Source organism: Lepisma saccharinum, chromosome 22 (assembly GCF_977018435.1).
Source record: "Lepisma saccharinum chromosome 22, izLepSacc3.1, whole genome shotgun sequence".
NCBI lineage: Eukaryota > Metazoa > Arthropoda > Insecta > Zygentoma > Lepismatidae > Lepisma > Lepisma saccharinum.
Genome location: NC_139250.1, coordinates 17640954 through 17646953, shown reverse-complemented (window position 1 = coordinate 17646953; position 6000 = coordinate 17640954). Strand labels below are relative to the sequence as shown.

Sequence of the window (6000 nt, the reverse complement as noted above, 5' to 3'; positions counted from 1 at the left end):
AGTCGGAACAGCAACATTTGGAATGACGAAAATCCTCGTGACATACATTCTAATGGATTTCAGCAACGGTTTGTCATCAATGTATGGGCTGGCATCATCGATGGTCGTCTGATTGGGTCGTACTTTCTTCCGGGCTGCCTAACGGGACCGAGGTACTTGACCTTCCTGCAAGAAGTATTGGCGCAGTTCTTGGACGATGTGCCGCTGCACATTCGCCAGCACATGTGGTTCTAACATGATGGCGCACCAGCACACTTTTCCCATGACGTCCAACAACATCTGAATCAAACATACGGGGACATGTGGATAGGTCGCGGTGGACCAACTCCTTGGCCACCACGATCGCCGGATCTAACTCCTCTTCACTTTTTTCGTATGGGGCAACATGAAGAGTCTTGTTTATGAGACTCCTGTAATGTCGCAGGAAGACCTGGTTGCACGAGTTCTCGCTGCAGCAGACACGATTCAGCACACACTAGGTATTTTTGAGCGTGTGTATGCAAACATCCTTCGGAGGTATACTGTTTGCAACGAATTTCAGGGTCGCCACATCGAGCAGCTCATGTAGTGACGCAGGTAAAGCAGATGTGAAATTATGTGATCTTGTCATCTGTGTAGTACAAAAACGGTACGTTTCCGGACATGGATCACTTATCAAAACTCATCTCCTAAGTCCCCTCTACAACCCCTAGAAGTGTGTAATAGGAATTCTGAATCACCCTGTATACCGTAAAGTGAGTTTATCTCACACGAATTTTAAACTCTTTACTTTCAAGTTTGAGCAATTTTGATATATTTAAGTGGTGAACACATTTTTGGGGTATACTCAGTGGCGTGCCCAAGGGGTTATAACCCCCCCTTTGGCCCAGTATTCGTTAAAAAATACAATGAAATCCAAAAAAAGATGGAAAATGAGGGCTGACTACTAAAAAATGTACACCTAACCCCCTCCTTTCGAAAATCCTGGGCACGCCACTGGGTATACTTATTTTGTCTTGAAACACCCAACCAATACATATATTTAACCGAAAACCCTTTATCTCCTTGTTCTTCTTTTCTAGGGAGGTATAGCGGGAGGCACTAGAGGGTTGGTATTTTCCTAGAAGGGAAAATTTGCGTCTTAAAGGGAAATTGTGATTTCTTGTTATATGGCAACACTGTTGCTACAATCATGGCGGAAAATGCGAAATGCGTGTTGTTGCTCGTAAAGTTTGTAAAAGTGTACCTGTGAACTTAATTCAATTCAGAAAACCTGTTCAATAGGCACATTGTTATTAGTATCAAGATGGAAGGTTTCATGTGTAATAAGTACGTATATTTACATAGCATGATTAGAACAAATTAATTTAAATGAATTTTTGAAAGAAAATAATGTACGTACATTTTTCGTTGTTTACACTTACTTATTCTTCTGTTCAAGGGCGCCGACTTGTCAAAATTATTTGGGTGGGCTCTGATCACTGAAATAAATTAATTAATGACTCACTCTCTCCCGTTTTTAAGTTTTGGTCTCATTGTTCGGAATCTCATAAAAGCCCATGAATCCCTCAAAAGTATCAAAATTTTTATTCACAGTTCTAATGCAGAATTTTAATTGTCCACGGATGGATATGTCACAAGTTTCGTCAACCATAGCAAAATATTCCCGACTTTTTCATATCTGCTACAACGGAGCGCAAAACAGATCTCCCTAATATATCAATGATCTCGTTCTGAATGTCATGTGAGAGCCATTTGTAGCCCAAACGTCCCATCCACTACCTGGTCATAGCCCCCTCCAAAGTTGATGGTTTAGCGGTCTCAGCCCCCAAACTGATGGTCTAGAACATTCAAATGTGTATTTAAAGTTAAGTTCATGTGGCACAATTCAGAGTAAACTTTACAAAAGAAGCAAAATAATACATTAGATCCTCTTAAGCAAAATTATTAGGGGGCTCTGCCCCACATCGTTAACATTGGGGGGGGGGCGGCTCGAGCCCCCCAAGCCCCATGGAGTCAGCGCCTATGCTTCTGTTATGTATATTCGCAATATCCCTTGTACTGCACATAACTGTAGATTATTGTAGTCCAAGGGGTTCGATTTCCGATGAGTAACATTTTAGTGATCATTATTCACAGGCCTTCATTATCCTTTGTGTGTGTGTAAAGCAGGCTTAGGGTTCAGGTTCCGATTGTTTAATTCCGAATGCCTGTTCACACATACTTCAGAGTCTTAGTGATTACTTACTGCACATTTTCTGGAGAACGATTTTCCCTCTTGTATACTCCAATAGGATTCTTTGTGAGCAGCCATTCATTTACTGTCGTCTTGGATACGGACTGCTGCTCCCATCTACTTCACATGACAGGTTAGGTGGATCAGGTTTAGGGCTCTTAGCATTAAAATAACGCCCCTAAATGCCTTAAACGCCTTCACATAATACCTGGTCTTGAACACAAAATCCTCTTCAAACCTCGCATGAAAATCTGCAAAAACTCTTATCCGAGTCGACTGGAATCTAAGAACGCCTGCTCGCACAAGCAACATTAGCTGTGCTAATTAGTTTCTCCAAACTTTGAACTTACTTTCACATTCATTTCCAGTATTCTTAAGTGCCTTTTAGTACTCCTACAAAAATTGCTAAAAACCATTAAACATTCGAAACCGTTACTAGGCTTAATGCCATGAAAATATTGTTGCGTTTGTATCTATTTAGCATGCACTTATCCAGTCAACTACTGATTGCTGCAATGTGAAACAAATGACTAAATACCCTAGGGTACATAATATTTTGTACTTAACTCATGGTGTACCCTTCATCATACTAGCAAATTTCATCCTCCTCTTCATAGTTGTGATTAACCTATAGACAGGTAGTAAAGTTCACCTCTTGTATCCCATTGAGAATTATGTTGTTTTTTTTTAATCGACAGATTTTGATGTTTTATGTAATATAAAGCACAAATAAGAGACATTTGATCCTAAAGTGTAGCTCACGTAAGTAAAAACATTCCATCTCTGAGTACTTTTACTGCATTTTATTAGTAAAGATCATTTGTATGCACACTAAAATAGCGAAAGAACATGTTGAAAATTGCTATCAGGTCCAAACCTAACAAGTCCTAACCTATCGTTGTAAAATTATATGGTAGCTGCTGTTGTGGATTGTTGTGTTGGGTGCTATATTCAGTTGCACGAAGCTTCTGACTGTTCTGCTTCATGGTAAGGTAACACACAAAGACAACAGATGCAGTTTACTTCACAATATCACATCTCTGCGAGCTAACATTCATAAACACCATAATCTTAAGAAACCATTCAATATATTTCACTTTCTTGAGGAGGTACAAAGTGAAGGATACCGACAGGGATCCCACTAACTTAAAAATCCTGGAAATGTCATGGAAATCAATGTATGACTAGAAAGCCAGAATTTCTTAAAAAAATATTTATAAACCTGGAAAAGCCGAGGAATATTCAATATGATTTTGTATGTTATAAATCCATATAAATTCTCAACAACATGTGCTCCTATGTAAAATTAAATATAATATGGCTGTTTTATGCTTCTTTTCTGTCTTTTGGGTTAATTTTGATAATCAACTGGTGAAACATGTGACCAACACATCTTTTGTTTGAAATATTGATTAGTGTCCCTAACTGTTGATGTATAAACATAGACAATAAAATGTGGATTGCGGTAGACTTTTCTAAACAATTTGTGTGTGTGTACACACACCATCATATTGGTGCCCATTTTGAATGGATGCTCAACCCATGATCTTCACACCAAAAGTTCTGGGTTTGAATCCCATCTTGGGGTGTAAGGGGTGACCTTCCACGTAGTACACCCAAATGTCAACCTCACTTCCACATTAGTACACCCTGGACTGAAGACTAACGAGGCTCTGGCGACTGGCCCCATGGCCAGTATAATTTTGTTTGTATTGTCCTGTTGTCCTTATGTGTGCTGAGTGCCCGTTTACAGCCTCAGCTTTTAACAGAAGTCAGGACATTTTAAGATTTTTAATTATGCAACGTTAGAGTTGTTCTTTGTAATGATAAGGGGCTGGCCCCCGTATAATGTGACGGGAGCAAAATAGCCTAAGTGCTGACGCTCCCACAATTTTAACATCAAATTCAAATTAATCCCATCTTGGGCATTTATGTTCCTTTGTGAGCATCATTTTGTCAATTTCATGTAATTATCCCCATCATTGCAGTTAGCCTGCCAGAAATGTTGGACAAAATAAGCAGTAATTAAATATATGAGTTGCTATGTGTGTGTGTAGATGATATATTTTTTGTGTTCATTTTTAGGTGACTTGAACAGATCTGTTATAAGAAGAAAATTTGTATTTTTTATTGCAAAGTATTGTGTTTGGTTATATGTTGCTGTCCACACCACAGCTTGCATATGGTTCAGATTAGCATGCTTGGTAAGTAATAAATTATTTTATGTATGCAAAATTTTTAAAGTTCAGGTAATCATATACTTAATGTGTGAATTAAATATTTTGCTTTGCAGGGAAGGATGAAAGGAAATAAGCACTATTTCTTGAACAGACAAATGTTGTTATTGTTATTAATATTAGTAGCAGCAGCAGTTGTCATCATGGTAACTCGAGGAAAACAGTAAGATATTAATAAAGGCACAAAAATTATTAATTTTGTCACACTAATCTTTTTTCCGAGAAACTGTTTCAAATGCTGGTTCTGGCTCTATTGAATTTTTATTTTTCACTCATTATTATTGCATTTTGAAAACCTTTTCGGTCTAGGAAGTCTCCTTATAAATTAAGTTAACTTTTTTTTTTCTATTAAACTAATAGTATTCAAATTCATTGAATATTTAATCAGCTGGCTCTGTAACTCAGCATGTTAGGTGTTTGACTTTCGATGTCACCAGTTCCCGCCCTGGATACAGTTGTACTTTGTGAGTGTCCATCATCAATTTTTTTCTAATCATCACTCATCCTCATTGTTATGATTGGCCAAAAGTAGTAGAAGAGCAATGCAAAATAAGAAATCTACAAATACAAATATTTAGTAGACACATTCAAAAACAGTTCAACTCACTCTACTTGTGTGAATGTTTAATATGCAAATAAATGACAAAACAAGAAGGCCTCCCTTAAATTCATACCTTTTACTTCTTTTTGGCCACCAATTAGAAACACATAAAATTTATTGAGTATTTCTTGACAATTAGTTGGCTTTCCTGCTGGCGAATGATGAAGAAGTTTTCTCGAGATATCAGCCAGGTGATTTACGGATATGCTTCCGAACTTTCGAGAGCTAACATCACTGGATAGAAGTGCAAAGAATCATTAGGGTATGGTTATATGTTTTTGGTGTGGGAGGGGTACAGTGTAGGTGGCGGGCCAATCAGGTGGCGTTTCTCCGACGTCCATGCTCCCAGTCGACTATCGCTAACCAGGCTGGGTCCAGTTCTAGTCCCATGTCCCTGTTGAGGTTTTCCTTTTCGCCATGTATGGCTATTGCTTCTTTGATGGTCTGTCCCAGTAATTGGATGACTTATTGATGATCTTTGTGGTTGTGAAGTCGATTCTATGGCCCTCTTGGGTGGAATGCTCTGCTAACCCGGATTTTTCTGGATGGAAATTCTTGATGTAGCTGGCATGTTCTTTGCAGTGTTGTTCGATTGTCCTCCCTGTTTGTCCGATGTAGACTTTACCGCAGGAATAGCTGATATGGTAAACCTCGGCTGTCTTCTGTCCTAGGTTGTCTTTAGGGTTTTGAAGCCAGCTTCTGACTTTCTGTGGTGTTTTGTGGATGGTCTTAATGTTGTGCTTTGATAGAATGCGAGTGATGACTGCGGAGAGATTTCCAGTGTATGGGACGATGGCTATCTTCTTCTCTTCTTGGTTGTCTGGGGGTTACAGGTTTGTTCAGTGGCGGCGATTGGGTTCCAAAACCGGGAAGGCAAGGTGCAAACTGGGGGGTGGGGGTGCAAAGGCAGTATATTTCCCTTTGTAGATAAAGTTTAGCATAGTGCG

The 6000-nt window shown here is 39.0% G+C and overlaps 1 protein-coding gene across 1 annotated transcript in view; it reads left to right on the top strand.

Moving 5' to 3' along the window:
* The first annotated feature begins 1295 nt into the window (after positions 1-1295).
* LOC146005024 (uncharacterized) overlaps positions 1296-6000 on the top strand; it is a 142096-nt gene continuing 137391 nt past the window's right edge. Inside the window, exons 1-2 of the mRNA XM_083144158.1 lie at positions 1296-1308; positions 4301-4419. The gene's annotated coding sequence lies outside the window, so the exon portion shown is untranslated. The remainder of the gene's footprint in view (positions 1309-4300; positions 4420-6000) is intronic.